Source organism: Ceratotherium simum, chromosome 5 (assembly GCF_057802395.1).
Source record: "Ceratotherium simum simum isolate JZ-2026a chromosome 5, ASM5780239v1, whole genome shotgun sequence".
NCBI lineage: Eukaryota > Metazoa > Chordata > Mammalia > Perissodactyla > Rhinocerotidae > Ceratotherium > Ceratotherium simum.
In genome coordinates this window covers 13,035,441-13,058,991 of record NC_141904.1, presented here as the reverse complement: position 1 = coordinate 13,058,991, position 23,551 = coordinate 13,035,441, and the positions used below count along the sequence as shown (strand labels likewise).

Genomic DNA, 23,551 nt, shown 5'->3' with positions numbered 1-23,551 from the left:
TTTAGGGAGCCCGGTGGCTATTGCTTGATCCATTCCCAGTAAATTCCATCCTGCTGGATCCTGGGGCTTTGCAAATATGGCACCTGGATTAGTATATGTTCCTCTGAATTAGGAATCTGGGTCTCGCAGAAATTACAGAATCTTGATGTTGTTTATTTGATTTCCCAGCAACCCCTCGGCTACCTTCTCAAGTGCCATATGGCTTATATGGGATGTTTTTAAATACATAATACGACTCGAGGTGGATTAATTCAATATTTATTTGAGAATTTTTTTTTTTTTTTTTTTTTTGTGAGGAGATCAGCCCTGTGCTAACATCCGCCAATCCTCCTCTTTTTTTTTGCTGAGGAAGACGGCCCTGGGCTAACATCTGTGCCCATCTTCCTCCACTTTATATGGGACGCCGCCACAGCATGGGTTGCCAAGCAGTGCGTCGGTGCGCGCCCAGGATCCGAACCAGCGAACCCCGGGCCGCCGCAGCAGAGCGCGCGCACTCAACCGCTTGCGCCACCGGGCCGGCCCCTTATTTGAGAATTTTTAATGAGAACATTGCTGTACTCGCTAGAATAATTATAGATGCCCTGCGGCATATTCTAAGATGGGATTGAGAAGCACTGATATAGGCAAATGAAGCCACAGTGTTTGAAATTAAAAATATATGAGGACGTAATTCTCGTTCTACAGATAAAGATATAGTGAATCTAGCAATTCTGAAATCTGTTCCCAAAGCGGTGAATTTAAGGAGGGGCTGAGATTCACTGAACACCTTCCAAACTACTCTGATCTCATTTGCTATCATCCGCCGGTACCTGCTTTGTACCAGGCATGCCATGTGTGTGAGGTTGTCCTCCTCTCTGCCCCAGTGCTGCCCAGTGGATAATATGAGGCAAGAGACACAGATCCAGTGACCTGCCCAAGGTCACCCAGCAAACCGTGGTTTGCACCTGCCCTTTCCATATGCTATGTTGCTTCTTTGATGAGCTTGCTAATTTAAAATTTAAAATGTTTTCATTTCTTAATTTAAAATATTTTTAATTTAGAGATCACCATTACCACTGAAATGCAAAACGTTTGTTCGTAGTCTGATGAAACTCTATGAAATCATCAAATCTTCGCTTTGCTCAAGCTCTGTTTTCTCCCTTGTCTTAGTCTGCTCGGGCTATCACCACAAAACACCAGAGACTGGGGGGCTTAAACAACAGACATTTGTTGCTCAGAGTTCTGGAAGCTGGAAGTCCAAGATCAAGGTGCTGGCTGATTCCATTCTGCAGTGAGGGCCCTCTCCCTGGCTTGTAGACAGCCACCTTCTCACTGTGTCCTCACGTGGTGGAGAAAGAGAGCTCGGGTACCTGGGTACCTTTTCCTCTTCTGATGAGGCACGAGCCCTGTCAGATTAGGACCCCACCCTTATGGCCTCACTTAGCCTTCACTACCTCCTAAAGCCTCTCTTGCCAACAAATATAGTCACATTGAGGGTTAGGGCTTCAACATACGAATCTTGGGGGTACATGGTTCTGTCTGTAGCATTCTTCTACTAAAGAAATTAACAGTAAAACATTTAAAGGCTGCCTATTGATGATTAGAAGCCGCAGCCCACCTGGACAGTTGCCTTCCCTCCGTGGGCAAGAAACAGGGACCCTCAGCCATACTCGTGTGAGCTATCCATGGTATATACAGACCAGCCCACAGGTCCCTCTCTCCCCTTGCTCAGCTCCCTATGTAGACAGAACCTTACCAGAAGTTTCTTGGATGTAAACCACTGGATGTTCAGAATGTACAAACCTGATAAAGTCTCCTCCCAGGAAGCCATCCTGGGTCACCCCTTGGGTGGTTTGCCTCTCCCCTGTGCGCTCCAGACTCCACGCAGAACTCCATCCCAATACTTACTGTAACCTAGTTACCCACTTATCCCGCCCTCTCCTCACTCTGCGCTGAGCTCCTGAGGGCAGCACTGTGTCTTTCTCTCTCCAGCTCTTCGGTCTGTATTATTATTATATTTACTGGTTGGCACCCAGTAAATGTTTGCATAACAGTGAATGGATGTCAGGATCACAAGAAGAGAGAGAGGAAGTGATGAGAGAGAGAGGGGAGGAGAGAAGGAAAATCCAGAGATCTTTTAATACTTCTTGGGGATTAACTGACCTTGGGATCCATTCTATGGAGCATTTTAAAATTCTGAAACTTTGCCATTGTTTACTCTCTGGATCTCAAACATTGTTCAGCTTTGATCTTGGTATCTTATTCCAAAGATCTTCCTGGATTTACCACCAGTGCCTCTGTAAATATTATAGAACTTTCTGGCCTTGGCCAGAAGGAACTCAACCCACTCTGATGTATTGTGTGTATTCAAATTCCTGGCCCACCTTGGGATTCCAGAAGCATATGTTCTAATGCCTGATGGGGTTTCATTTATTTCTTTCTTTAGCAGTTTATTCTAAGCACATTCTATGTGCCAGCTCTGTGCTGGGTACCAGGGATCAGCAGCTAAAGTAGAAGCCTCTGCTATCTAGAAGTTTCCATGATAATGGGGCAAACATATAGCAGACAGTTGACAATCCTATGTAATATGTGCAGGGGCAGGAGACAGAAGGCCGGGTGTGGGGAGCCTATGGGAGTCCATTTCTGGGACACCTGACATGGGCTTGGGGATCAGGGCCTGGGACAGCCCCTTGGAGGGGACACCATCTGAAGGAGGTGGAGGGCTCAGTGGTGTGGAGCCCGGCGGTCAAGCTGGCAGACAGATGAGCAGGAGGGCCATCTTCAGGGAACTGTAAGCTTTCCGAGTGGCAGGGCATAGGGACGAGGCAGAAAGGGAAGACTTTGGCAGGTGTTCGGACCAAGTTTGGAGGAGCAGGTGGGAATTAAATCCCATGAGACTTTTTACATCATGTTATTGAGTTGGTACTTTATCCCCAAAGGAATAGACCACAATCTAAGCATTTTGTTATTCAATAGAAGACTGAGCATTTGGGGGGCGGGTAAATGTGAAGAATGCTGATATGACATTCATAAAATTTATCAAATTTAAGCAAATACAGCTCATGCCAGCCATTCAGTGGGCCAATGGCAGAGGCTTCCTTAGAACCAGGGTCTCCCCCTTCCTCTCTCCACGGCCAGGCCCAGGCTGGGAGTTCGAGCACTTGACAGACGCTCCTTGCAGGCGTTGACCCCAGGGTGTGATATGCAGGGTGGTTTCCACATAGCCCTTCAGGAGCCTGCCCAGGGAGTGAGGCAGTGGCCGCAGAGGAGCTATGTGCCTCCACCAGCCCAGCCCCTTTGCCCCCCACCTCGGAAGGCCTTTGCCAGGGTGGAGGGCCTGCCAGGTAAACCCATTACCAAGCAGCTCCAGGAAACACCCCTGACAATCCCGGGAACCTCACTAAAGGGATCATAACAATGAGGAGAATGTCATTTTAATGGGATTTTTACTTATGACCCATTAATGCAAATCCCTCAAGCCTACAGTTAGTCATGTGCAAACCCAGACAGGGGCAGAGGAGAACGCCCAGCTGCCAGCACACACAGGAAAGGTTTATTCATGTGCAGCCCCTCCCTACTTGAATACGATTTGGATATGGTTGACTCGGTGTTGTGAATTCTAATGATCTTCCCTTTGGACTTGTTGGCGCTTGGAGTGAAACCCGCTGGTGTTTTACAGCATGTTGCACTTATTAAAATACATAGCTGGAGTAACAACCTCAATCGACCAGCAAGAGGACAGGCACCCCCAACTCAGACAAGGAAAAAAATGCGTCTCTGAAAAATTGCAAGGAGCACGAGATGCAGAAATGAGATGCATTCTGTTGGCCATTGCCTTTCCTGTGCCAGAACTTGTGACAGGCACAGGGAGAGAGGAGGAGGACACGAACCTGCCCTGGCAGAGTTCACAGCCCTCCCCAGTTTCTGCCCAGTTTATGGACCCTGGGGAGCATTCTTCTGCAGGAGTCCCAAACTCGAATAATTTAAGTGGAGAGAAGCACCAAAAATGAGTGAAGATGCTTGGCTGGGTGAAGGTGGGTCCTCATTAAAGATTCAGTGGGTCCTCATATAAGAATCCAGGCCTGAAGCTGTACTTCCAATTGTTTAGAAGTTGGAAATCACATTTTTATGTAAAATCTCCCAATTTTTAATACTTTCTCATTTAAAAACACATATCATAAGACCAAAAAATGTTCTGCATTTATCTTTATACTGGTCAGTGGTTTGAGACTACTGATTTAAAAAAAAAAGAACACTATTATTTTAACACAGAAAAACTGTATCATAACATGTCTGAGAAGTTTGCATCTTCTTACTGAGGTCTGCTTGTCCTTTGTAAGCACCTCCTGTTCTCCTGGCCCCCTGCCCCACCCCCCCATGGAGAATGCTGGACCCCCAGTAGTGGGGGCGGGGAGGGGCATGTCTGGTCCCCGACAGCCCCCACCACACCCAGAGGGAAGGGGCAGGTGTGAGTGGGGCAGGGGCCCTTCGACCCAGACCCCTAGTATTTATGGTGGTCTTCCTTCCTCCTACATAGAGGAAACAGTACGTCATAGGCCAGGTTCCACCAGAAACAAATGACAGCGCTAGGATTTGAACCAAATGCTCACATTTGTCTTGGGCCAAAGCCTTTACCATCGAGTCCATTCTAATGGCACAGAATTCTAAATCTTCTAGAAGAAGCTACAAGTGAATAAATCCTTTGTTCTTGGTGAAGAAAGAGTGTTGGAATGATGCCAGGTCAGTTTACTCATATCTATTCTTTCAGCCACACTGGGAGTCCAGTGGGCTAGTTCAATCATTATTATAGCCAAGTGCCAAGGAGTTAACTGGAGAACAGTCAGTCCAGTCCAGACCAGTCATCTTAATGAGCAAAATAGTTGGGCATCGTCAGCACTCTAATTCCGCTGTTAAAGGCTAACTCTTGGATATGTTGGCCATGTTTCCTGTAATGCAATGACGCTACCCTACTCCCTGTCCTGCCCTGTACACTGGCCTTCAGTGAGACTCACTTTCCTTTAGGAACACGTGTCCTAAACAGAGGGGTAAGAATGTCCAGAACCTCTTTTTCTAAGATGCCAACGTGCAGGGTTGTTCTGAATGAATAATGGGTGTGGGAGAGTCACAAATACAGTGACTCTCACCTCTTTTGTTTCTCTATAATACATATGGGCCCTGACAAGCCCCACTTCTCTTAGAGCCCCACTTTCTGCCTCTTTCCATCTCCAAGATCTTCTAGACAATTGGGGAGAGTGGCTTCCATGGCTTCATGGTGTTGGCAGAGAAGGGTCCTCATTCCTACATCGGACATCAGTCCTCTCAGGTTGGGACTATGCAGTGACTGGATTTTCTGCTCACTGAAGGGTCACTGCTGACATGGTCATCCTGTTTGTTCTGTTTTCTTTAGAGAGGGTGCCAACGTGCGGTACCCGTCGCTCCAATCCATTGGCTGAGCCATGTGCCCTCCACCTTGAAGCCCCTCTCCTGGCAGCCTTTTGCCATGCCCAGGGGCTGGCTGCACCACTGGCCTGCTTGCCTGTGTACCATGACACCTCACCTGGGCTCCTCAGGCTCCCCTGTTAGCCTCTTGTGGTACACAGAATAATGGCTCCCAAAGATGTCCACCTCCTAATCCATGAAACCTGTGAATGTGTTACCTTACATGACGAAAGGGTCTTTACAGATGTGATTCAGTTAAAGGTCCTGAGATAGGGAGATGATCCTGGATTATCCAGGTGGGCCACATGTACCCACAAGGGTCCTTCTTAGGAGGAGGGCAGCAGGGTTAGAGTCAGAGATGTGACGATGGGAGCAGAGGTCAGAGCGATGTGGGGCCATGAGCCAAGGAATGCAGCAGGCTCTACGAGCTGGAAATAAAGAAAAGCAAAAAGATTCTCCATTAGAGCTGCCAGAAGGAACGCAGCCCTGCCGACACCTTGATTTTAGCCCAGTGAAATTCTTTTCAGACTTCTGACCTCCAAAACTGTAAGATAATACATTTGTGTTGTTTTAAGCCACAAAGTTTGAGATAATTTGTTACAGCAGCAATAGGATCACTGGGAGCCATGGGGAGCCCTGAGCTGCCTCAGGCCGTAGATCCAGCCCCCTCCCACCTCCTTGGTGGGAGGCGACCTTGGGCCAGGGTTCCCAGGCAGGTCCAGAGACTCCTCTGTACCCTCAGTGTGTGGAGCCTCTGCCACATGTCTCTACCAAGCCCCTCCCCTTGAGGTGTGGCCCTAGGAGGGAGGCAGGAGAGGACCCTGCTTTTCACCGCCAGCTTCCCACAAGCCTCTGGACAGGAGCCCAAGGGACAGGTTTAGCCTTTCCTTCCCTCTGCCCTGAGCCATATTCTTGTAGCCTGAGGTGCTGGCCCCCTCACTTGCCATGATAAGTGGAAAAGGTACCTTCTCTGCCTTTAGGGAAGAAACACTGAGTTTCTATGCTTGTTTCTGGAAATGCTAAAACAAACCTAGGAAATCCTCTTTCTCTTGACAGAGCCTCACTTGGAAGCTGAAAGTTGACAGAGTTGATACAGGAATGAGATTCTCTAGATAGTACCTGCCCTTCCCCGACCACCTCCCTCCCCCTGCCAGCACAGAAACCTGCCTCCCCTGAAGGTCCCCTCTCAAGCTCACCCCTCCCCTACTGGGCCTTCCAGTTTTCTGCCTCAGGGCTTCTCCAAGGCAAGAGGAGCCTGCTTGGCTCCAGTGAGCAGAGTCCAGGAGCGTGGCAGCACTGTCACCCATGGGCACCAGAGCAGCCAGGCTTGGGGGTGGGGAGCACTTCTGGGCAGCCCCCTGTGCTCTTCTCACGAGCCCCAGGGGAAGCAAACCCCCTGCCCATAGCGATGACCTCAACAATGCCCCCTTGTGTTGGCTTGTCCTTCCCTGACTCACTCTCCCACTTCCTCTTTCCTCACCCCTGGAACCACCTCCCAAATGAAATCTGCTCTGTTCTCCCCTGTAGCACAGGAAGCTTCTGATTTATAGTGGGCAGTTAGCAAACAGCGACTGCTATTATAACTGGGAAGAAGGGGACCCGGCAGAGTTCCAGAGGCAGAACCATGACTGAAAGGAGGAAGTTACCAAGAGATCAAAGTGAAGTGAATAAAGGGAAGGAAGGGGAGTTTAGAAAAGTGCAGATTAGTGTTGTCAGATGTTAGCAGAGCTGATCTACCTAACCAACAGGGAGATCTGATGACAAGTAGATGATTCCATTTGTGTCTTATCGTAGACACAGTGTCCACAAACCCACGGAGGGTTTCCGCAGCTGTATTTTTCGATACATCCTGAGCCATTTGCTTGAAGAGCTGGTTTCTCAGGGCTTTCTTGGATTTCCAGTATTCTCCAGGGAGTTTCTTTAATTCTTCTTAGCCTGTGCTAAAGGAGAATCCAAACTCCTGGTGAATTCAGAGCTGCAGGAATGTCATCCTCTTCCCTGCTGCAACCTCACTGGCTTCTCCACTTTCTCATCCTGACCTGAAGTAGAAGGCTGTACAACTGTTAAATTTAAACAAATCAAAGATGCTAATTATTCTCTACCTTTCTCCCTTTGCTGGCAGACCTGGCTCATCTCTGGTCTCTCTTCCTTGACGAGCACCTGCTCAGCAATTCCTTTTGCTCCCGCGAAATCATTATTTGTGTTTTAGCCTGTATATCTGCCCAGAGGCAATGCGTGCATTTTTCCAGTAGACATTCTGTAATACATATTTAAAATCAGTGTCTCTCATTTTACTGTTAAAAAGAAGGAAATAATGTCAACACAATTAAAAATACTTAGTAAATCAAATCACCTCTTCAATAATAAATTGAGATGCTCAAGGCCTGGGGTGGTCCCGATGGAAGCAGCACTGACTTGGTCACCACACTGGCTGTTTTGCTCCTATCTTTCTAGACTGCCTCAGGGGTCAGGTGTCAGTGGGAGGGGAGGGACAGTCCTCCAAGTGTCTGTATTCATTATATGAAAGGTATTTTTCTCTCTGTCACATCCACACTACGGAAAGATGAGAAATTAGCATAACTGAATCCTAATATGAATGGAAAAGTCTAATGCTAACATCCCCATTCAGGAGACATGAGGCAAAGGCACTGTTCACTGTGAAGTCCTCATGTAGTGAGAAGGAGAATTGGAATCAACATCACTTCAGTTCTTACGTTGTGCCAGGAGCTTTCTTCTTTTGTTGTTTTTTGTGAGGAAGATCAGCCCTGAGCTAACATCCGTGCTAATCCTCCTCTTTTTGCTGAGGAAGACTGGCTCTGCGCTAACATCTATTGCCAATCCTCCTCCTTTTGTTTCCCCAAAGCCCCAGTAGATAGTTGTATGTCATAGTTGCACATCCTTCTAGTTGCTGTATGTGGGACGCCGCCTCAGCATGGCTGGAGAAGCGGTGCCTCGGTGCACGCCCAGGATCAGAACCCGGGCCGCCAGTAGTGGAGCGCGCGCACTTAACCGCTAAGCCACGGGGCCGGCCCCAAGGAGCTTTCTTTTAATTCAAACAAAAACCTTGCAGTTTAAGCATAACACCTGGGTTAAGGATGAAGAATGGGAAGTTTAGCAGGGTGCTTTTCACATTTCGCATTCCCATAAATGGAAGAACATTACACAAGACCTCAAAACACACATACTCCAGGAGGGTAAAAGGCACCATTATTGACTTGGGAGAATTTACAACCTTAGTGAATACACAAGATGACAAGAATGAACCAGTATCCATACTGATACCTGAATGTTTAGAACAGGGCATGGATGTCCATCCAGAAATGGATTCCAAGCTCAGCTTATCAGGAATCATGTTTTAGCATCTGTTGAAGTACAGATCAGCTTGCTCTGAGGCTCTGTGATGAGAGGGCTGTTTATCCCATAATACAAGAAAAGACAGTGGAGCTGACTTCCCGGGAAGACCACTCCTCTGAGGAAGTCTTGCAAAGCAATAACCCTAGAGGCCCAGCAGTGAGATTAATTTGCCCTACCTTCTCTGCTTCCTCCCAATCTCCTTTGAGTCATCTGTTTCATCCTTAATGTCTAAACATGCAAATATTGCTGCACTTACTGCGCATTAGTTTAGCTAAAGGAAATGCCCTTTAATTATGCTTTTAAACAATGAACCTGCTCCATCACCTTGACAATCAGTGCATAGTTAGAAGGAACCAAGGCCTCATTATGAAACAGCGACTACATCCCTTGGTTACTTAGAAGATGGTAGCTTTCTTGAGGCAGTAGAAACAGGACTCAAAACGCAAATGAGCCTTGTGATTGCATTAACTCCTTGTAGCCTTAGGTGCAAGAATGGCAAACAGTTAGCCGGTTAACATATTACACGTGAGGGAAAAAAGAGAAACTCATTTTTTGGGAAGCTATTGTGTGCCAATCCCTAAACTCAGTGATTTACATATATTAAGTCTAGGCTGTACAGTTACTTTTGAGGTTATTTCTTAACTCCATTTTATAGATACTGAAATTGAGGCTCTGAGAGTAATTTGCCTAAGGTATTGGACGAAGTCTACCATTCTCCAAAGCTCCATGTTCTTTTCCATTGTGTGTTGAGAAGTGTTTAGATAGCTGGGCAGAACTGGGTATCCTCCAAGTCTTCACCATATTTCTCCATCCATTGATCTCAGCAGAAACTCACAGGAATAGTTTTCTTCCATACAATTCCCAGGCACAGGCAGATTGGACGACGTTATGTATGCATCTGTCTGCATGGCTTTGAAGAATAAAACAGAATGCGTCATGGACAGACAAGTCATTTCCACTATCTGACTGGCCAACTACCTATTCATCTTTCAAGACCATACTCAAGAGTCACATCCTTGATAAAGACTTTCCTGTAACTCCCTCCTCCGTAGAGAACTGACCCTACTTCCATGGGGCCCCAGAATTTTATCACAACATTTTTCATACTTTATTAAACTTATTTGCTGGGTCATTTCCTCCACTACACTGGGATATCATGTCTTATTCACCTCTTTAATCTTTAACACAGTGTCTAACACAAATATATGTTGAATAAGTGCTCCTTAAATTAAAAAAAAATAAGTAAATCCTTATGTGACTGTCATAATCTGATCTTCTACACTATAATTTCCAAACACTGGTCCATAGACCTACAAGTGCCAGAATGTCTATATAAGTATCATCTGAGGAACATTGAGAAAACGCCTCCAGAAAAAAACAAGATGTTCTTCAACAGGTAAATGGATAAATAACCTGCTGTATATCCATACATAGAATGCTCTTCAGCAATGAAAAGGAACAAACTATTGATTCACACAAACATGGATGAATTTCAAAAACATTATGCTAAGTGAAAGAAACTAGACAACAAAGACAACATATTGCATGACTTCATTTACATGAAATGTCCATAAAAGACAATTTTGTAGACAGAAAGCATATCAGTAGTTGCCTACAGCTTGGGTTCAAAGCAGGAATCAACTGCAAAAGAGCACAGACATTTTTGGGTGATGTAAATATTCTAAAACTAGATTGTGATGTTTGTTGCACAGCTCTATAAATTTACTAAAAATTATTGAATTGTACACTTACAAGGAGTGAATTTTATGATATATAAATCATATTTCAATAAAGCTATTAAAATAAAAATTGAAAAAAGTGAATAAGAATGAAAGGAAAGAAGGAAGGAAGGAAGGAAGGAAGGAAGCCTCAGTTCTTTAAGCTTGCAATGTTATAGGATGAAGTTCAACAATGCCAAAATGGCTGGACATTTAGGGGGTTAATACCAGAAAGGAGGAATATGCAGGAAGAGATCCCAGAATCTGAATATAAACTTCCCTCAAGTCCTTGGCTGACCCCTGAACTGGGTACTCACAGGGGAGACTTCAGGAACTCAGTGAAAAGCAATAGCAGGAAAGATGAAAAAACTGAGCAGAGATTTTAGCTAGCCAACTGCAAATGAAACAGATTTTGGAATTCCTTCAAGTTATAAGGGCTAGGTAGACACCTAGAGTTTTCCAAGGAAATCCCAGAAGAGACATATCTTAATAGTAAAAATTATGTGCCAGGATTAAGAGACAGGTCCTGGATTAAGGGCAAACCCAAGCAGACATGTATGGTATAAAACAAAACTCTACAGGTACAAGGTGACCATCTAGTAGTTTAACAAAATCAACAATCTCAGAGAAAGATAACAGAATCCAGCATTTCTACAATATACAATCCACAATTCCCAGTATAAAACATAAATTATTATACATGTGAGGAATCAGGAAAATGTGACCTAAGGTCCAGAGTAAAATCATTCAAGAGAAACAGACCCAGAAATGATATACATATTGGAATTACCAGAAAGTAATTTTAAAGCAGCTATTTTAAATATGTTTAAAAACTGAAAAGTAAAGATTGTCATAATGAATGAACAGATAGTGAATCTCAGCAAAGAAATAGAAACTATACAGAAATGTAAAATCTAGACTGGAGAATACAATATCTAAAATTAAAGGATGGATTTAGCAGCAGATTGGAGATGGAAGAAGAGTCAATGAACTGAAAGAGAGATCAAAAGAAGTTGTCCAATGAGAAGAACAAAGCGGAGGGAGAAAAATTTTTTAAAATCTAGAGCCAGAGTCTAGACAATGCTTAAGGAGAGTCCTCGAGAAGTGGCATGAATGATGTAGGAGGGCCCAATCTCATCTTCCAATACTGAATTGAAATTGGGCACAATATTTAAGAATTTAGAGTTGTTTGTTTGCCATGAAACAAGGTTCTAGAGGGCCTAGAGAGAAAATTCTGAGGTTTGGATTTTAGAAAGTAAGCAAGAGAACCAACAAGTGTAAATTTAGGGGATCTGGAGAGTGACCTGAAAGTGTGCAGACAGAAAGTGAGGTGGAATTTGCTGCTCTCAGGGCAGCAAGCAATGGCATCAACTTTGTCTCTGTGTGTATCAATCACGTTTTTTTCCCTATATTTTGATGGTTTAACATCTTGAGGCCTTGTGGACCCAGGGAGGGACTGCCCCTCCCAGTGTTAGCTCATTCATAGAGATAGTAAATGATTTGCCTGCCAGCACATTTTTGATATGCAAACCAACCAATCCTGAGTCCATACATCCACTTGCCTCCTTTTATTGGGCTCCTGCAGACCAGGACACTATCCACCTGTCCTAAAGCATTCCAGGTCAGGTACTGGACAACTGGGGACCACCCTTATGGCCCAGAGCCTGTTGAAATTATTCAAACTATCCAACCCTCAACGCTGCTTACCTTGCTTCACTCATTCCTTCATGCAAAAAGCACAATAAAGCCTCCCGCCCACACTTCCTCTCACTCCTTCTGTTTCCCAACCAACCCTGGTGCTTCCCCTTGTGGCCCTGCATGGCATGCTGTGCCTCGTGTTTCTAGGGATTTGTGAGTATAAAAGAAATTCTTCCTTCATGACCCTCATTTCTATGTCTGCATGTCTTACCATACCTGATTAAAACAAATCTTGGCTACATTTTAACACAGTGTGTACCTAAGGCCCTAGGGAGCTAGAGGCCTGGATAGTCAGCCTACCTAGGATGGAGTAAGTGTCCTTTTCTCCCTTTTTAAACAGAAATAGCACTCTTTGTTCAAATTGTTTATGCTGGTCATGGAAGTGAATAGAGCAAAAAGGTCTGCAAAAATAATGATTTTAGCCATAAATTAGAGATTAAGGGGAAAATTATAAATAGTATTCATGAATTGAGATATCCACAAAGATCTCAGAAATGACCCCTCATTTGCACCAGGAGTCTCCGTATTTGAATCCAAATCCTCCAGACCTTTTGGCCATTTTGCCATGAAGAGCCAAACCAGCTTCTAATGACAACCCAATTGACAGCTCTCCAGTCAATTTCCCTATACACTTCTAATTAAAGGAACAAACATAGTTTGGCCTTCCCTCCTCTTTAGCAGTGGGAGTAAGTTGTCATTCTTTCCAATGCTCTCCTGACTCTAGTGTCTAAGGTGACGACAGAGGGCAGTGCTAGAACCATCCCTGTGCTTGACCGCATGGACCATACAGCCACGAATACAGAGGGACAATGAAACTTTAGCTATGTGGGCATGAAGCAGAGAGACTCTTATTCCTGTGATCTAGATTCAAATAGTAAGTGAGCCCATAATTGAGGTACAAATGTGAATTGAGACTTGAGTTACTTGAGGAATTATCTGATATCATCCACTTATTTTTGCACCTGTAAACATGAATAAAATAAGCCTCAGAAGCCAAGAACAAAAATACATCTTCAAGTTTATTCCAGAATACTAAAAATATCCCTCTGCCATATCTAGCAAAAATATGTCACATTGAGACCAAAAAAAAAAAAGGAAAAAAGCATTCTTTAGTGGGGCAGAGCACAGAGCTAGGCTGTGTCTACACTCTGCCCCACATCAGGCATTCATTCACTCATTCATTTATCAACAAATCTCAATCAAGATTAGATTTGAAAATGAACAAACTGTTTCTGGAGCAAATATTCATCAAGGAGCAGTGAAAGGCTCACAGGCTTTGGAATCTCTCAGACCTGAGTTTGCTGCTCAGCTCTGCCTCTTGTTAGCTGTGTGACCCTGGGTGAGTCACCTCACCTCTCTGAGCCTCAGTTTCCTCATCTGTGAAATGAGGATAATTGTAAACACCTCAGATGTGATTGTGAGGATAAATGATACAATGAATGTAAAGCAAAGTGAGTGAGGAAGTGGCAGCAGAATATTTGACCCATGGACGTGTTTTGTTGGGCCAGGACTGTCATAGTACACACGCATGCATAGATAGATAGATAAATGATAGATAGACAGATAGAGAGATAAAGAGACGATAGATAGATAGATAGATAGATAGATAGATAGATAGCTAGCTAGCTAGCTAGCTAGCTAGATAGATAGATAAATTGTAGAGGGGATAACCGCCGTCCTACTGCTGAATTCATTTAACACATCCCTTTTTTGTTAGCAGCTACTCCATACCAGGCACTGATCTGGTGAGAGCTGGGCACGTAGCAGTAAACAGAACTATGATAGGTGTCTGCTCTCATTATCCAGACTGTAATCTTAAAATATCATTTGCATTGAAAGAAACCAAGGTTTCTTGAAGAAATAGTTGATTCCAGGTTTGGAGCAGAAAATGAACAAGATGAGCCTGGATCCAGTTGCCTGTTTGCAGGAAACTCTGGGACAGAGCCGCATTTTGAATGCACGTGAGTGTGCAATTAACAAAATGCAGACTGGGAAACTCTGTGGGTCAAATGTCCTGGGTCTTCAACAGATAAACTGTAAGGAAAAGAAAGCAATGGAGGAGGAATCTGTAGATTAAAAAAGACTTAAAAATGTAGCTAATTAGTTTTTTAATGGGAAAAACTAAACTATAGTGTGTAGAGATACAGATTTGAGTGATAAAACTGTAGAGAAGTAAAGACTGTAAAGGTCAGATGGTGGACCCTCCTGGGAGGAGGAGGGTGGTTGTGACTCGGGTGGGGCCCAGGGAAGGAGCTTCTATGTACCTGGAAGAGTTCTTTCTGGTCCTGGGTAGTGGCTATAAGGATGTTCACTCTATAATAGTTCATTACGTTCTACACTTGTTTTGTGTGGCTCTCTGTGTCTTGTTTTATGTTACAATAAAAAGTAACTTAAAAAGGAAGAAGTGTGTGTTGAGGGCTACTGTGTGCTGGAGAGGTTGCCAGGGGCTATGGCAGTGAGTTAGGCTCGATCCCCGCCCTGGAGGAGCTTGGAGTTCAATGGGAGGGAAGGGTATTTGGAATACAAACTGGGGCTAGGAGAGAGGGGGTACAGAGGAGTGGCAGGGAAGGGTCACCCACCACCCCTGGGACAGCAGAAGGCTTGGAATGAACAGCAGCGACAGGACCTACCACCCACTGGCCCATTCTGAGGACACGGGGATAGTGACACTGTCTTGGCTCTAAAGATCTCCCATACAGGCTGGCTGGGGGATGCAGACAGATAAACTGTTCATAGGCTGGGCACCTTGCCATGCACTTGACACAGCTTCCCCTCAGTGTCTCGGTTAATTCCTGCCACGCGTTAGTACCCCGTTACTCAGTGGGTTAAAGTGGGTATAAAACAACTCGCCCTAGGTCAACTGGCCACTCAAAAGAAGAGCTGAGAATTAAACCAAATCGACATACTTTTGCCCGGGAAGAATTGGGTCCAGGGTCCCTGACAGGTACAGGTGGTTAGTCTGTGGGCGTGGGCAGCCCAGGCCAGGAGTTAAAAGAGTTGGCAACAGAAGAGCACAAATTACAAAATTTGAAAAATCATTTTTGCCAAGTAAAACAGGAAAGTTGCTTTTTGTTTTAATGAGAATACCAAGTGTGGCAAGAGTGCCTTACACATACGCTGAAAGGGGCGAGTGTAAATTGGCACAGGCTTGCCGGGGGCATCAGAGGCCCACAGTCCCTTTCCCAGGTGACAGACGAGGCTTTCCACTCAAATACCCATGGAGGAGGAGGGACAGTGGTATGGGTGTATATTGGAGAGAATTTGGAGCCTCATGAGAGAAGAAAGTGTGTAGGAGTGAGAGCGTGGGTTTTGAGCAGAAAACCTCAAGTTCCATCTCACTGTGGCCGCCATCCAGCAGTGGGAACTTAGCCCTCATGTCCTCATCAATAAAATGGGTTAATGGGCATTGGATATGTGCACAAAGAACCTGATTCATGCTAGATAATAATATATTACACAGTTTATCATTGTCATTATTTCCACCTTATTTTGCCCATACTGGAGATCAGAGTCTTGGCTTAACCAGTTTAAATCTGTTCTGGAGGGTTCTGGAATTCAGGACTTTATGGAAACAAGGGGCGATGCCCTCTAGTGTACTTGGCTGTGAATGGTAGCCTGGCTTAGTGGTTAAGTGCATAGATTTTGGAACCTGACTTCCTGGGTTTGAATCCAAGATCTGCCACTACTGGTTGTGTGGCCTTGGGAAAGTTAACTCAGCTCACTATGCCTCAGTTTCCCCAATCTCTCCCCATAGAGTTGGGAGATTACATGCAGTAATACAGCACATTGTGCCAGGTGTAGCTTTCTGACTCCAGGCTTTGTGCATTAAGGGGCTGGTGAGAGGCCTTCCCCAAGCATTCAGCAGAGTGGTCCCTGCTGGTCTGACTGGAGCCTTCCCTGGGCATCCCAGGCTGCTCTGGGGCTTCTCGGTTCCTGCTTTCAGATCCTTGTTCCCATTGCAGAGGGTCTGACCTTTGCTTGAGCAGTGATTCAGTGCAACTAAAGACGCTAAAAGTTAAGTCTTTCTTCTAAGGCTCTGCTTCCTTCTACTGCTCAGCCCAGACACTGCGGGGCATGGCAGCCTCGGTCTCTGCTCAGTGGACCATATGGGCTACACCCCAATCACTTCCCTCTGCATGCCCCGCCTCCATGGAGATGGGAGGGGACTTTTAAACCTCCTAGGAGGGAAGGCTCCCTTCCTACTGGAGTCGGGGCTGTCTGTGAGTGCCCCTCCGGGCCTCTGTGTTAGACACTCATCCCTAGAAGAAGCAGCTAATGGGCAACACTGCGAATCATATGCCACCCAGAAGAGGGGCTTCCCACTGACTTTCATTCCAGAACCCTGAGGCTGAGCCACAGAGAAGGCTCTCATCCTCGCTGCCTGAACTACCCAGAACCAGTTCAGGACGCGGCACATCCTCTAGGACTATGTTCTGAGCAGACTCTTGGCCTTGGAGAGCAGGATTCTGTGACTTCCCACTCTTTGGTAATGAGCAGTCTGTTCACCAAGCAGCCTCATGGACTGAACATTGACACCATCATCGGCTCAGTCACTATAGGACAGACCTACACCTCACAAAGGTCCCACAGCCCAGCCTGCCTGGCTGTGGTGTCTGGTGCAGGCTCTCAAGTGGCCGGGGAGCGTTCATGTTCACGGTTGATTAAAGAAGTGAAGTGTCTTCCTCATTACACTTTATTACTCGAGGCTGCTCCATTTCTGTATTTCATCCAACAACAGCTTATCTAGGGAGAGAGAGGCAGGACATTTAAAGGCTGTTCATTTAATAAGATTTTAGCATCTTAACCGCCTGCAAGTCATTTGTCCCTAATACACTTAAGGCTTTTTATCTGTGGAGCAAAGCACAATTGGTCACTTAACATCTTGAAAAACGTACTTTACATCAGAATGAGAGTCAAGGGTTAATTTGTCTTTCCATGTCTCCGTGTGTCTCATCCCTCTGGCATTCCTCCAACATTTTGTTCATTCAGCTGCCTCTGCAATCTTTCTAAAGACTTCACCAGGTCCACGGCACTGCTGCCTAGCCTACACATGTTTCCTGAATGCCCATTTCACCCTTGCCCCAGGTCTGCTGGTGTGGTTCAGATACCGCTGATGTACAGGAAAGCTAATCACAGCCAATCTATAATGAGCACTTAAATGTTTCACCAGAATCAATTCAATTTGGAAGATATTAGTGTATCACCAGTGACATTAAGGGGGCGATATTAGAAATCCATGAATGGATTTTTTAAAAATTTCATTGTTGCCCATTTATTTTAATGTGTAAGAGAAAAACTGTAACTTTCACATTGTAACCATGATTTCAGAGCTATGAAATGATATAAAATTATCTTTTTGAGTCAGTTTATTTAAGGAAAGGTGAGTTGAGTTAAAGAAAAATATTAAAGAAAATGGTGGTAGAAGAGGTATGTAAAATTGCACATTTATTGAACAAATACCTCCTTTGAGAACCTACTAAGTAGCAAACATTGTTCTGGACCCTGAGGACACACAGTGGACAAAGCAGACAAAAATCCTGGACCTCGTAAGGACCCAAGCATGCACTTCTCAGAAATTATCCAAATGACCAGTAAACACGTGAAAGGGTGCTCAACTTTATTAAACATCAGGGAAATGCAAACTAAATCCTCAAATGCTGTACGAGGCATCCACTGGAATGCCTAAGAAAAGAGAGAAGAAAACAAGACAATAGCAAGATTTGGCAGGAATTTAAAACAACTGGAACTCTTGTGTATTGCTTGTGGGGATGTAAATTGGTAGACCCAGTTTGAAAAACTGCTTGGCAGTATCTCCTAAGGTGGATACAGAAGTTCCACTCCAAGTTGTTACCCAGCAGAAACACATGCATATGTTCACTAAAAGACATGTACAATATTTGGGAAATTAATGGGTCTCAGAAAATGCTAGTTGAATGAATTAAAACCTGTTCCGGAGCACGGTGTGCAGAGGCAGATAAGACATCTTCCCTGTCCTTGGGCAGCCCCAGAGTAGATTCTCTTCATCAAACACACATTTTCTTAGTGTGTATTGTGATCCGGGTCACATGCTAGGCACTAGGAATACAGGACTAAATCAGATATGGCCCTTACCCCCTCAGGAAAACTCAGCCACTGACCTCAGCAATCAGGAGATCTTGGCCTTTTGCACTTGGCTCAAGGAAATTTGGTTGAGTGAATATCACTATGGGCAATTCTGGTTTGCATTCTATAACTATTTGTTTATGTAATTATATGGTCTTTCTCCATGAGAGCAGGAATCTTATCTGTCTTATTTTCTGCTGTGTCCCCCAGGACTAGAGCAGCACCTGGCTCAGAGTAGGGGCTCAGTAAGTATATGCTGGATGCAAGGATGGATGGATGGATGGATGGATGGGTGGATGGTGGATGAGTGGGTGAATGGTGGATGGGTGGATGGAGGTTGGAGGTATGGATGAGTGGGTGGGTGGATGGGTGGATGAGTGGGTGAATGGTGGATGGGTGGATGGAGGTTGGAGGTATGGATGAGTGGGTGGGTGGATGGGTGGATGAGTGGAGGGATGGATGAAAATTAACATAGATGGGAAGAGCTCAGAAGTCTAGGTAAACTCTGCTTCCGCTAGAGGCAGGGGCCTCCCTCCATGTAAGGAATATTCCATGAAGAGTTTAACAAACCCTACTCATCTCTGCCAAGGACACTCACCAGCAGTTTGAATTGTTACAATCAACCATGGACTTTTTTTTAACTTAAGACGTAGATTAATATTTCAAGAGAACACAGTTCTAATTTACAGCCAAGACCTTTGGTTTAATCAGCAAATGAAAACAAAAGTCTGTGAGCATCATTGGCTGGCTCGTGTTTTCCCATTCACTGCTGGCTGGGTTTACCTCTTTGGCCTTTAATTATTCCATTCTCTCACATGACTTTATCTCTGACACTTTGGGATGAAAATGTGATTTGCCATTCAGAGGTTTCAGCAAAAATCACACCCCACTTAGCAAATTGAGAGTCTGATAAAGGAACGTGGGTTGTGACAAGGCTTTGTAAAGATATCTTTGAAGTGTTTTTAATTAAATCTGTGTTATTATTTAGGATGGTGGAGAATCATTTACATGCGTTACAGGGTTTGTTTGGCATCTCAGTCGTGCTGTTCTTATAACTGCAGCATTAGTCATGGAACCACAGGGCAGTGTGATGAGTTTGCTTCTTCAGTCAACTATTGTGTGAGCAGCACCTACTGTGTATACCTGCTTTACACTAGGCATTAAGCTAGTCCTGTGGGGGTCACAAAGGAATACTTGGCAAAGCTCCTGCTCCTGCCTGCCCTGTCATATCAGGGGTGACCAGGTCGTAATACAACAAAAGGGGGAAGAAGAGGGTCAAAGGAATGAACGTTATTGAGCCTCTCTATGCTAGGATCTGCTCTAAGTACTTTGTCTGCATTCCTGCTTAATCATCACAGCAGTCTGCTAAGAAGAATCATTACTCCCATTTCACAGACGGGAGACCTGAGGTTCAGAGCACTGAAGTGACTTGCCCTAAGCCATGCAGCAGCTTAATTGGTCCCTCTAAAAACCTGTGTTCTTTCCCCTACAGCACACTGCCTCCTGGAGAGGCTGAGGGGCTTGTGCCCACCATCCGTGAAGGGCGGCCTTACCACAGCTGTGGATCATGGTGCCCATCACACTACTCAGAGGAGGGAGGGCATGTCCATAGGTGCGCTATCCACCAGGAATCCCGCCCATTTTCTACAGGCCTTCCCAGACCTGCAGACTACAGGACCCCGTATTAAAACTCAGTCACTTACTATGTTCCTCATTCAAAGCATCTGTCACAACTTAAAATATATAGTTATTTTTATGATTATTTGTTTAATATTTGTCTCCCCTACAGACTGTGAGCTGCGTGAGAGCAGAAACCTCCTCTGTTGTGGTGACCACTGAATCTCCAGCTTTAGCACAGTAATTGGCACTGAGTATTTGTAGACTGAAATGAGAAAAAAGGAAGGAAAGAGGGAAAGAAAGAGAAATTACATCCTCTTCTTTTAGGAACCCCCTGTGACTGCCGTAGCTCTTCCCAATGTTTTTTTCTCGGTACTTCTCTAGCATTCGTAGCCAGTAAAACAAACAAACAAAATAGCCTAGAGTTTACTTATTCTCCAAAGTGACTGGAAGATAAATAGATTAGTAGATCTCAGTCTCTGGATTCCCCTAACCGTGGAATCATGAGTTACTTTGAGGGATCTTTGAATTCCCTGCCCTGCCGAGTACCTCACACACAGAGCATGTGTACCTCTGGGTTTCACATGCTGTGGTCATTAATAAAATAACATGTTCATATATATATGAATGGTAGCTTTAGGTCATTGTATTATTCTCTCATGAATATTAAAACAACTATATGTAAAGCCTGAAATGTTTGATATTTTAAAAAAGTCCCTCATTGATTAAAAAAAATTAAAAAAAAGGAGCAACAACCTCAAGATGCCCTGCACTTAGTCCTTGAATTAAGACAGACCATCTGAGAACCACATTGTACCTGGTTGTCCTTCCAGAGCCCACCTCAGAACAGTTTCATCAATAGCAATTTCTACTGAACATTCACTGTGTGCTGAGTGTTGTATTGAGCACGTTTCATCCATTATCTTATTTATCCTTACCATGACCCATTTTACAGATGAAGAATACTGAGACTTAGGGAGTTTAATTTGCCAAAGGTCACACAGGTAGTTGGTGGCAGAACTGGGAATCATACCTAAACCCATGCCACTTCAAAGCCCTTGGTGTCAACCGTGCACTATACTATCTCACTAGCTCCATGCTATTACTGGAGTATACCTTGATGTTTAACTTTCAGACCACGTTGAAGGGTGTATACGAACCAGCCCCCCAAACTCATTATTAGATTAATAAAAGGTAATGTTCAGGACAAGGGTCTCTACATCACACCATGTCTTTTTTTGAGAACCCACAAGAGAGATTTCCGTCTAGAGTCAGTGTAAGAAAAAGCTCTACTTCTCTTTTGAAAAAAGTATCTTCTCGTTTTATGGACATAATAAGACAATATGACTCATCAAGCTTCCTCTTTGCACTGGCTTCTACAAAGCTTAGACCCCACTGGCTGCCCCTCTGCTGAAGAGTGTAGACCCTTTCAGCATACATTTAGGGGACAAACCACATACACGTTCTCCAAGACTTCATCTCAACTTTCTGTCTTAGCCTGAGTCCCTAGAAAGCAAAGCCTGACGCAAAAGCTTATGAGTTTCTCGTTTACCACAAGGAGTACAGGCCCAGGGGGATGAGAATGAGGGAAAGGGAGTGACGCAGCGAATGAGGGAGGTGAGTAAAAAGGGTGTGTTATCAAGCTGGACACAAGTTCAGCTGATTGTTCTCCCAAAGCGATTAGTAACTATTAATGATTAACTACTTGCCTTATGTGAGGAAAGGGAGAAGAAATTGTCCGCTGGCACCTGTCTCCCATTGGCCCAATATTTGCCCCGGGAGCGTGCATGCCCTAGATCTCTGGGTGGCACGAGTCCTGCTGTGCCTCATGCCTCGGAGACAACTGGGGAGCCCCACAGCAGCGTGAGGGGCTGTTGGGTTGTGCCCTTGTGAGTCCATCACGGGGAGCAGCTGGGCGGACTATGTGCGGTTATTTGCCACAGTGGCAGCTGGAGCCAACAGGTGGCCATGCCCCCTCTCCCCTTCCTCCCCGCAGGGAGATAGTGCTCAGAGCTGAGGTGTCTGACAGACTTTCCTACCCACATTTTCCCTTCCAGTCTTCTTATTTCCTGACTTTTTTAAAATCGTATGTGGATTTTATCCTCATAAGCCACATTCAGTATGTTTTGTTTGGGCCAGGGTATAAATAAAATCCGACAATTTTTTGCTGTGTGCTCATCCATTCTCTCAATGAGTCACATCCTCAAGGCACCCCTTCCCTTTCATCCCCTGAAGTGCCCCCAAGAGTGGCTAAAGTGGGTGCTTGAGGGTGAATCGACACAGCCACTAGCCATTGTCACCACCTCTCTTTACACAACGTGGTAGCCTCGAACTCACATCTCATGCCAAGTACAAGGCTTGTGCTTCCTGAAGAGTTTCCTCTGAGCCTTGGTTATATTTGGCATTGGAAACCCCAAGAATCTGCAAGGACAGCATGTCCTTGGAATCCCCAACACTGAGCACAGTGTCTGGCATTGTGGGCCCTTGAATGTTTTTGCACTAACCCAAATAATTAACAATAATTATAATAATAACCATCCATGGAGCATTTATATGCCCAACACTGCGCCAGCTGGTTTACCTTGTTTAGCCTTCATGTAACTCAGCTCTTTCCAGCTGTGGCTCAGACATAGGATCTCATGAGGAAACCAGATTTCTGTGATGATGGATTTGCTAGAAAAAATCTCATATAGCTCTCTAACTCTGCAAAAGTCAACCCAGTGAGCCCTTAGCAGGTTTGCTGCCTCCAGCTGCTTGTTTCTCCTGATTCCCCTGATCTCAAGGTTTGCCTTTTCATTGCATGACCCTTGGCCCCATCTACTGACTACAATGAAAACAGTCCACCTTTCTGGAACTCAGCAGCAAGGCGGCCTTTAATTACCAAATGTCTTCAAGGTCCCTAAAGTGTAATTAGTCTGATTGGACCTTGTAATTAAGTGGGCAGCCCCACACGTGGGAGGACACCTTCGGCTCGGGCATTCTCTTCTTTCTTTCTCTGGGCTGAGAGTCTGAGAACTGCAGCCCAAGAGACAAAGACCCGCCTGGGTGCTGAGTGGCCCCCTGGCCTGGGATGCTGTGCAGCGTTTAGAGGTGGGGAAGCTGGTCTTGGTGCAGGGCAGCTCTGCTCACTGGCAGAATTGCCCTCGGAGTAGGGGGTTGTGTAATCCCTCCATCTCCCCATATTTCTCACTGGGTGTCTCTGACTGGCCAGCCCAGGTGGCTGAAGTTCCACCCCCTGCCCTGCATGGGGTACAGATACCTAAGACCTCTGTAAAAACGCAGAGGTTCTCATGGAGGGGAGGGCAAGATGTGGAAACCAGGGGAGTCAGGGAGGCTCAGGTTAGGGGCCCCCAAGTGGGGGCTCAGGAATTCAGAGTCAGCTTGTCATCCCCAAGAATTCTGGCCATAAATATCTCCTTGTTCACCCACTCAGTAGAACACACAGGCATCTCTTCTAATTGAGTATCAGAGGCTGGTCCCAAAACCAGCCTTGCTGGTAATTCTTTAAGGACCCAGAAAATAGCTGGGAATTGAGAAAACAAACCAAGCAATGTACATACATATATGTATGACCACAGAAGAAAGGCATATATGAAAATTAGGAATACACTCAGAATATCTGTGAGGGAGAGAGAAACTTTCTA

The 23,551-nt window shown here is 45.1% G+C and overlaps 1 protein-coding gene across 1 annotated transcript in view; it reads left to right on the top strand.

Moving 5' to 3' along the window:
- CLSTN2 (calsyntenin 2) overlaps positions 1-23,551 on the top strand; it is a 575,299-nt gene that overhangs the window by 500,263 nt on the left and 51,485 nt on the right. The window lies entirely within an intron of this gene.